We start from the raw sequence: 10,851 nt of genomic DNA on the forward strand, positions 1-10,851 counted from the left end.
GGAGCTTGCACGTATTTGGCCTCTCTGTGTTTCTCTGTAAACAGGAATATAGGTAGTGGCTACTTCACAGGCTTATTGGGATATACATTGTTGACATACAACGACTAGAACAGTGCCTGGCAACATTATAGTCCTATAAGCACCCGCCCAGCTTGTAGATGGCGGGAAACTCTCCGTCTCATCACTAAGAGTTTTAGAGGCTTTTGAAGTGTACAGAACAGAATGAAGCCCCTGTGAGAGTTTTCAGAAAACCCCCAACAATGAAATCAATCTGGACCATTCAGTAGCTTCATTGAGTCCTAAGAAATTGAATGGCACAGTTCTTCACAATACCTGGACTCATCAACATGGTGCATCTGTGTGCACGGCACTCTCTGTCACTCTGGGTGAATTCAGATCCCAAGAAGACCCACACAGGATGGGAACACTTGGTTAGGAAGAAGACGGTATCACGTGTTCTTGTTTCCCATGGGGACATACCCTGGAAGTATCTTGCGTTCTAACTCCTAGACCCATATTTGAAGGTGGCAGTGACTCTAAGGGGGTAGTTAGCATATCAGCATCAAATCAACATCAAATAATATTATCTTGTGATTCTATGCTAGCTTGATTGAGGTGGCACATCAAGTCTGGGGTAGTGAGAATAGGCATTAGAGCAGCACAGGCATTGTCAACTGAGCATTCAAAATAGTCATAGAATGGACTTTCCTTCTTTTCATTATCAAGATATGCTGGAAATTCTAAGCAATGCCAGTGGTAAAATAGGCCCTCTGGCAAATTATATTTTGTTAGTCTCATTTGTAAATGACAACTCTGGTTATTGTTGAGTTTTAATAACATATCTGTAAACTTCAAGTTAGCATATTTTTATGACTTAACTCTTGATAAACATTGTATTCCATATGAGAACACCCAACTATATGGTTACCCTGTCACGCTTGGACTCTGTTACATAAGAGTGACCCAGATTGTGGGCACTCACTTTAGGAACAACAATCATCCCCCACTTTGCATCTCTATATCTTCCTATGGTTCAGTGGAACATTCCAGTAGACAGTGGAGCTGAGTGGTTTGAAAGATAAAGAAACAGAAATTGAGTTGCTTCAAACTCCACTTGGAATTTTAGGTTTGTTTCTAAAGTTTACAAGTGAAACACTACCAACCAACAGACATGATGGTTTTGTTTGTAAATTCACTTTTTTTTGGTCATTCAAGAAATATTTAATTAAGTCTGAGTGATATCATTCAAAATCTGAATTTTGACTTAACTTTTAATTGTTTTAGGGATGCCTGAGTGGCTCAGCAGTTGAATGTCTGCCTTTGGCTCAGGGCGTGATCCCAGAGTCCCGAGATCGAGTACCACATCGGGCTCCCTGCATGGAGCCTGCTTCTCCCTCTGCCTGTGTCTCTGCCTCTCTCTGTGTGTGTCTCTCTGTCTCTCTCTCTGTGTCTCTCATGAATAAATAAAATCTTAAAAAAAAAACTTTTACTTGTTTTAAAACTAGCAAATAAATCAAGAACATGATGATTGCAACTGTTTATTCCTGAAAAACAACTTCATTGTAGAGAGGAAGAGGGTGAGACGTTCTACTGGGTATAAAGTTGTGTACACGGGCCATGATTGCCTCTGTCCTTTCCAGGCTGCAGGTTTCTTCAAAGCAGGGGCTATGATGGGATGATCTGTGCATCCCTAGGACATAGCCCAGGATCTATGTGTTATCTATCTGAAGGCATAAATGAGAGGCATGATTTATTCATTTGGTTAACATAGGAAGCACCTCTGTTCACTAGGAATTACTCTCTGTTCTGTACATACACCTGAATAGGACAGACCAGGAAGGAAGGTAGGGAAGGAAAGAAGAGAGGAGGGAAAAAAGGAGCCCAGCAAGGAATGGTTTCTGTTCCAACACCAACAGCTGTGAGATACCACTTACAGCTATCATATTACTATCTGGGTCCTGGAAAAATCAGGTTGGTTTCTGACCCTTCAAGAAAATTTGAAGACCCTGGTTTGGACCAACCTAGAACTGACAAATCATGTCAGTAATTAAGCAAGGATGTTTCAAGTTTGTACCAAATTTTATTTTATTGTATTTTTTGGGAAAGATGCATTCCCTAACTTTAAAATACTAGCAATTCACTGTGAAAATTATCTAAGCATTTAAAACATCTGCTCTTATAGAAATTAATTTACCTATGTTGTACATGCACATATAGAACATATATTTTACTACTATTAAATAAAATGTTTATTTTTATTTATTTATTTAAAAAAATATTTTTAGAGGGGGAGTGGCAGAGGGAGAGAGAGATAATCTTAAGAAGACTCCACGCTCCATGCAGAGCCCAAGGTGGGGCTCAGTCTCATAACCCTGAGATCATGACATGAGCCAAAATCAAGAGTTGGATCCTTGACCCACCCAGCCACTCAGGCACCCCTAAAATGTTTACTTTTAAATAGAACTAAACCAATCTCCCTCCCCTTTTGGATCCCCTTTTAATTTTGGAGTGTGTATACTTGCATAATTTACCAGAAAGACAGGCTCCTTAGGCTCTCTGTGGAAAATCCACCCAATGCCTCTGTTCAGAGCTTCCTTTTAATTATAAATATGTCTGATGATACCATTAGAAGAATACACACACACATTAAAATTTCACATCTATGTGGAAAGATATTTGGAAACAAAGCTCACATTCTCTTAAAGGGAGTGATCTGACCTGGGCAGGTGTGTGGTACATAGGTGTGAACCATGGTCTGGCCACATGCATTTAAGGTGGACAAATCTCTCTAATTGCGGTGCCACTCCTCATGCACTGCTCCCTCCTCAGCATTCAGCTCAAATCATTGCATGTAGCTGAGATCTTAGGAGGGGAGGCACAGAAGGCACACTTTCAGATGCTGGAAGGTCATAGAGAGGTGTGCGCATGCTTGGTGGGGGTGGGGAGGTGGGGGCGGGGCTTCTGAGTGCCAAGGGGGAGGGGCGGACAGCCCAGCTGCCCCTGCAGGGCCACCTGAGTATGAGAGTCAGGGTCGCTCCCTTTTCTCTTTTGAAAGCTTCTATGCTAAGTATTCCCATGTGCACAGAGAAGGACCCTTTCTCATTGGAAGGTTGTCAGCAACCCCTGCAAGCAGGGGAAAAGCAGATCTCTGCCTCCCAGCAGCCAGGCCTCCCCAGCAGTGAATCCTCAGCAAGCCCAGGGGGGCATCCCGCCTCTCCTAGCTTTGGCTTTCTTTAAAAGAAAAAAATAATAATAAAATAAAATCATTTTGACTCCCTTCCTCCCTTCCTCCTTCCCTTCCTTTCAACCAATCATGGGAGGACAAAATTGACTAGATTTGGACCTGGCTTATTTAGGATTACTTTAAAAATCACAAGTTCCCAGATGGATTCCTTAAATGCATCAAAAAAATTTAATTGTTTTAGGGACAATTAAAATTAAAAAAAAGAATTGATCGACATAAGTAAAATACAGGCATTGGTTACTTCCCAGTAATGTTTTTGTTCAAGAAAAATGCCCCCAGGATACAAAGAAGTCAAAGGTAACCACTCTATGCTTACAGATAGGCATGTATAAAATCCGGTTCAAGAATAAAGCCAGATTTGTGGAATGGGTTTTGATGTCACAGACATGGGAAAGGTTCAAGATCTCAGGAGCTGCCTATGTCAGTTCTTGCCTGGCCAGAGGATTATTGTGATTCACGATCCGGGAACCATGGCCAGAGTCTTCTATTTTTGTTCCACACAGTGTGTTTATTTGTTGAAAGTTGCTTAACATTTCCTGCAACGGCAGAGGGTTGTCATGAAAGCAGCTCTGCTCTCACCGGGCCTTTCGGGGAACCGTAAACCCTGGACACGACAGCTCACCTTCCCTCCAGCCTCTCCCACATCCCGACAAGCACAGACAAGCACATCAATGGCCAGAGAAAAGGGCACTGCTGGTGGGGAAGCCTGCTTTACAGGCTGCATTGATCCGAGCGGGGCGGTTACTGCACGACCGACTGCTGGTCGATAGATATGGATGAGATCCCCTGCTCTCAGTGCAGTCGGGTTAATAAGTGTCTGCACAGAACAATGGGCTGGAAAGCAATCCCCCCATTCAAGAAGCCCCAAGACTGTTGGGGCAGCGGGAGGAAGCTGCTTGAACCCTGCCCGGGTGTGGCCTTGGGCGGTCTGCACTGGCCAGGGTGCTGGGCCCCAGGGCTGCTGCCTGGCTGACAGGGCAGGATGGGCCAGGCGTGTGCTTGCAGGCACCCTGGTGACCTCGTTGACTCCCCCCTGCTCTCTCTGTGCAGTAGCGGGCATGCATACCCGCCCCTGGTCTTGTGCCCGAGACCTCTGGGTCTTGCTGGGCTTGGTAGCGACTCACACAGCACAACCAGCAGTGCTCCCTGGTGCAGAACATCCTAGATGGCAGGCCCTGGCTTGGATGGAAAGCTGCGTCTGCTTTCCATCAGAAAATGAAAGAAAAAGAAGAAAAGAAGGAAGGAAGGAAGGAAGGAAGGAAGGAAGGAAGGAAGGAAAAAGAAACAGGGAAGGAAAGAAGGAGGGAAGGAAGGGAGGAAGGAAGGAAAAGGAAACAGGGAAGGAAAGAAGGAGGGATAGGAGGAAGCAAGATGGGAAGGAAGGAAGGAGGGAAAGAGGGAAGGGAGGGAGGAAGGAAGGGAGGAAGGGAGGGAGGAAGGGAGGAGGGAAGAAATAACATGACAAGAGAACCTATGTGTGTTTTTTTTTTTTCCTATGTGTGTTTTGATACGGAGGAACATGCTGCTAAGGCAAACACCACGTGAGTATTTAATCACACGCTGTTTAGGAAAATCAGTCCTGGTCTAGCCCTATATTTTCTCTGGCGAGGAGGGAGGAGCTGAAGAATCAGAGAGGAAATTTGCATGTTTCTGAGTTCTCCCATCTCATGCACAGAAAGCCCATGGTTCCAACTGCCTGTAATTCTGACGTGTCACACTTCGGGTGTGGACAGAGGCGTAGAAACAGCCTCTGCTTTGCATTTCCGTGTAAGGAAGCATATGTGATGCCAAGAGTGAAAGAGACCCCCAACCGGTGATGTCCTGCGGGAGGCCTCAGTTTCCCTGCACATATGGTCCCGATTTCCAACGTTTGGTTCCACGAAGGCCCTGTCACTCTCTCACACGCCCGGAGAACACTGTGATTTCGGTTGAGGTGACCCTCACCTTTTGGCTCCGGCTGGGGAGAAGTTTCCCAGAATAATTTCTCGGGTTCCTGTAATCAAAAACAAACCACAAAAAAACAAAAACTCACTTTTAAAAACCTGTAATGATATTAGAAGCAGGGTTAACTACTTGTTCACTTTTCCCAACTGCAACAGGAAAGCTATTTATATAATTTGTCAGCTGTCAATATTCTCCAGTGACAAATTCATTCGTTGTGAACTGGTAGGCTCTGCATGTGGGCCCTGGGTACCCCCACTACCCAGATTTGGGGTTGTGAGATGGCTGGAGCGAAAAGAAAAGGCCCCTCCAGCCTTCCTAGTGCAACCCTCCTCAGCTGAGGCCAGCCCTGGGGGAGGGGGATGCATGCAGGGCTCTCCGGGAGCATCCCCCCACCCTCCACCCCATCCCCACCCCAAGACCACGACTGGTTTGGCCTTTGTGTGCTCTAGGATCCTGTGGATTAGCACTTCCCTTGTCATATGCTGACCCAGGAATGAAAACAAAAACCTCTAATATCAAGTCCTTTCAATTCGACATTGTATGCTTTCTTATAATCATATTATTTATTGCATGAAAAAGGGAGTTCAAGTATTTTAGCATATTAGGTTTTTCCTGCTTTTCCCCAGTTGCAACCTCTGCTTACACCCTCGTCCTCCTTTTGACTCTGGTGTCTAATTATGTTACCCCAGAGGGTACAAAGTAGAAAGGAAAAACAGAGGGAAGGGAGTATCTTCAAGTATGTTTTTGATCATTTTTATGCTCAGTGTGAGGATGAGGCATGAATATCAATTCTACAACCCCAAATCAATAATGTTTTTTATGATTGCAGCCATTGCATGCAGTACTCTGGTGGAAAAACACTGGCAAGCCAGCAGAAAGTGTAGGTCCATTTCTTCTATTGCTCCTGGCAAGGGGCCTAAGTGAGCGATTATCTTCTTTCTCTCTGTTTCATCAAAATGAAGGTGATAATAGTGGTCTCCTTTCTTGATAGGGATGCGTTGTGATCACAGATAAAAAGACCTTCAGATTTTAAAGTCATAGTAACCTTTTTTTTTTTTTTTAATAAAAAATTAGGATATATTCTGGCATTGAGATGAGCTGTTTTAAATCAGGAATATTCTGGAAAATCCTGATAGGAATCAATTCTAATCTATTGCAATAAAGTGCCATTTATCTTTCCCTTTCACACAAAAACGCATTCATTAGACACATCTGATCATTTTTTGAAGTTAGTATTCACAACACGGTCATTATTGAATTTTTAAGTATGCGTGAATTTAACAGATAACTGGTACTGCTTTATAGCTTTTGAATAAGGTTATAATTCTAGGGTTGTGATTTTGGGTCATTTTCCTTTTATTTCTTCCAATAAAGGAGTCTTTCATGTCCATAGGGAGCTATCATCTTGAGTAATCTGCAATGCCAATTCTCTCGTTTTACTCCAGCACAAGGCATGTGAAATGAGGCTCTCCCCCACTGAAATCCAGTCTGAAGAATGGAAATAGGTAAATTGTGAGCTTTTAAAAATGTGCTGCTGTGCTTTTTGTAATTATTATTATTTCTTAGCCATATTGGATACATTGTTTCCCATTTAGTGTCCTTCTGCTCTGTTACCTGGCCACTTTACACAAAGTTGGGGTTTTGGAAACAGAAATAAAGCAAGTCAGAATAGATGAAGCACACATATGAGTGAATGACTCTGGGCAAGTCGTTTAAACTCTCTGAGCTTCCAATTATAATGGATAAAATACGTATAACGTCACCTACCTCAAACAGATTATTTTTTTTAAGATTTTATTTATTTATTCATGAGAGAGACACACAGAGAGAGGCACAGACACAGGCTCCTTGCAGGGAGCCCTATGCAGGACTCGATTCCAGGACCCTAGGATCACGTCCTGAGCCGAAGGCAGATGCTCATCCACTGAGCCACCCCAGCATCCCATCAAAGAGGTTATTTTAGGAATTCTCTGGAATTCATCAAGTGTAGTTAGTACCTCATAGCTGCAAATGCTCAAATTGATATATTTTACTATCATTACCATTATCTACACTATTAGGGGATAAGGAACCCTGACAAGGATCTAAACCCAGACAGAGGCAGAGAAGAAGGAAGGGCCACAGCGGCCTGGGGAACAGAGCCCCACGGCTGGAGGAGTGAGGTTTAATTTATCTTCCGTAATCAGTCAGGTCAGCTTCTCTGCCTGGGGCCACAGCATCTGAGAGTGGTGAGTTAGGAGTCAGGAGGGACCGGGCCCATATGATGTTCCTTTCCTGTTCCGGCCATGAATCCACTGGCTGCTCTCCGTTGCTACGGGGCTCTGTTTTTCTGGAAGATGACCTGTTTCCCTCTGCCCACGGTGTGTAGAGACAATGCATTTAGCCAAGGCATCTGGCAGGAATCTCATTGAAGAAACTAGATAAGACTGTGGTGAGTGACTCTTCCAGCCTGTGCATGTGTTCCAACAACGTGAGACATGCGCTGATCTCTCTGTCACTTGTTTGGGCTTTGGGAGTGGGGTTTAGCTGAGTATATCCACCTGCAAGCAAATACATAGAAAGGAGGCTGATGTAGTAATGCCAGTTCTCAAACCTGCTGTGTCGTTTGACACCAGAAGTAACAGAAAATAGCTCTTGGTGCATCATTCACATTGCAGAGTACTCCTGGACCAAAACTATTTGGGGGAAGAGAAAAGGGGTGTAACTATTCCCAAGATGACTGCTTGCTTTACGTCCCCATAAACCAGAGACATGAAGAGAAAAATTGAGAACAGCTCTTTGGAATAAAAACTTAGTAATTCAGTAGAAGGGATGGAAGACAGATTTGAGGACATTTCCCAGAAGGTTGAACAAAAAGACCAAGGGACCAATAATAGAAAAGTTCTTTAAATGAAAGGCTCAGCCCAGAAGATACAACATCTAAGTAAGAGGGCTTGCAGACAGAGACACCAAAGGAAGAGGAGAGAAGAAAATCTTCAATGAAACACTTGCAGAAAATTTCTCCGAAACAAGGCATATACGTTTTAAAACTAAAAGGATTCGCCTAGTGTCCATCACAATGGAAGGAAAAAGGCCCCACACTGAGTGATATTATCATGGCATTGCACACACTAGAGACAAATACCCTAAAAGTTCCTCGGGAGGAAAAAAAGAAATCACTTACAAAGCATATGGATTGAGAATGCCATGGACAGCACCACTAGAAGCTACAGGAAAATGGAATAATGCCTTTACAATTCTGAGAAAAGTTGTTCTTCGATTTATATCCGGCACCCAGAGAAACCATCAATCAAGAAAGAGAGTAGAATACAGACATTTGCAGACATGCAAAGTGTCAGCACTTTACTACTACAGGATATGCTGCACGAGATGAGCATGAGGACAATGAAAGGGAATAAATACGTGAGTTGCAAGGACCGGAAGTCTCACACAGATGCAAGGAGGAGGGGACAGCCCGGTGATGATGGTGCGGGAGAGGCTGGACCACACCTGTGCCAGGGTGACCAAGTGATAGTAGAGGGCCATTGACACCAACCAGCAAGGTGGAAAACTAAAAGCCACAGAGCACCCACGTTCTTTGACTGTATTGAGCAGTTTTGTACATCGTGTAGAGATTTGGAGATGAGTTAGTCGAGAGATACATAGAAACCAAACCAATGGAAAAACCAAGGATTGCAATTCCATGGCAAACAGAAGTCGATGAGCACTGCGCTCAGCCAGCACTCACACTGACCTAAGAATCTGGTTGTGGAGTCTTGGCCCATCCCAGATTGAGAAGGGACCATATTAGAAAGATGCATATATTGTACTTGCCTGGCGATTCATCCCCAGCCACAGAGGTGGCACATCCTCCTCTCCATCTGGACTGTGGGCCGAGCGACTCTTAAGGTTTTCTGCCATCAGAGCTGCTCTTAGAACCCAGTCAAATAGTTGCAAGAAGCATTAGGAAGACAAGACCACTTCCAACCCAAGAATGGTTCTTCAGTTTTCAGAGTTTGCTTTATTCCGCTATGAATCAAATTTATTTATTTTTTCCCCCATAGAGTTCTGAAGAGGGTGGGTGGTTGGTACGGAGACTGAGGGAGAAAGAGGTGGTGAGGGAAGGCTGAGCTTGGCTCAGAAGCTTGGTCCCGTGAAGCATTTTAGTGCCAGAGAACTCTGGGCTGGGGGGGAGCAGACCCCCAAAGAGGGAGAGAGATTCACTTCCAGACCAGACCATTGTCAGTAGTAAAGAATCACTCCCAGGAAAGATCATTCCACGAAGCCCTGCTTCTACGGAACACACCTCGCCTTCCTCGGCTTTTGCCTGGTCCCTCTCATTGAAGAAAAACTGGTGAAGTACAGAAAAATACAAAGAAGTGATCGTTGTTTTCATATTGGCCTGTTTTCTTCCTACCGCTTTCTGGGATACTTCTTAAATGGTGCGCTTTTTCACATATAAAATTTTATATCCTGTCTTGTTCCACTAAACTTTATACAGTGTTAAATGTTATTTAAAATTCTTGGAAACTAAGTGGGAAAACTTAGAGAGGGAGACAAACCATGAGAGACTCCTAACTCTGGGAAACGAACAAAGGGTTGTGCAAGGGGAGGCGGGGGCGGAGATGGGGCACCTGGGTGACGGGCACTGAGGAGGGCACGTGTTGGGATGAGCACTGGGTGTTACACTAGATGTTGGCAAATAGAACTTCAATTTAAAAAAAAAAAAGAAAGAAATCCTAAAATCTAAAATAAATAAATAAATAAATAAATAAATAAATAAATAAATAAATAAATAAATAAAACAAGTTAATAAAATTCTTATAAAGTGTAGTTTAATGCAGAACAATATTTCATATTATGCCACTTGATAATTTATTTAACTATGTCTCCGATGTTGGTGTAAAGGCCTTTCTGAGTCCTCGTGATGTGGAAGCATAATTTTTGTTCATAAATGCTTAACTGCATTTCTGAGTGACTCAGGGTAGGTCTCAAAAATCAGAATCACTGGGCCCAATTGCCTTTGGAAAGTTTGTCCCAAATTTCACAGTCAGTGCAGCGCAAGCAGGGGTTCATTTGTTACATTCCGATCGTCACGGTGTTTGTTTTACAAACCTTGGTTCATGTAGTACGATAATACTAAATATTTTAATTTACAATTTTTAAACTTAGGAATGATGCTGAATATGTTTCCGTTAACTATCTGTCACTCGTATTTCTGCTTTTGTGAATTAATTATCTATTAGTGAGTTTTCATCCATTAATCATGGGAGGGTTTTAAAAAATGTACCTTGATTATTTTTTTCATCTTCTGTGTTTGTCGCAATCACATTTCCTCCAGTTGGTTAGTTGGCAAAGGCTACGCTTTCATGCCGAGTAAACTTTTGCTGCCAACCCCCTCCCCGCTCCCACAAAACCTGAGTCTCCCTTATATTCTGCACCAGGCGAAAGATGGGGTATCATTGCTGGTGTCATCTTCTCTCTTCCTCCCTGTCTTCAAGCACAAGTCTGGAGGCCAATACTATGTCTCACATGGCTCTCTGAACTGTATTCCCTGCACCCCCTGCCCGTGGCATCACCGTCTTTCACTCGGGCTGCGCGTCTTTCCCAGTCCCCCCCTTTCCTCCCTTTTTCTGCCTACAGGGTCCTCACAGAGTGCACATCCAGACACCTCTGCATCTGCT

Source organism: Vulpes vulpes, chromosome 8, assembly GCF_048418805.1.
Source record: "Vulpes vulpes isolate BD-2025 chromosome 8, VulVul3, whole genome shotgun sequence".
Classification (NCBI taxonomy): Eukaryota; Metazoa; Chordata; class Mammalia; order Carnivora; family Canidae; genus Vulpes; species Vulpes vulpes.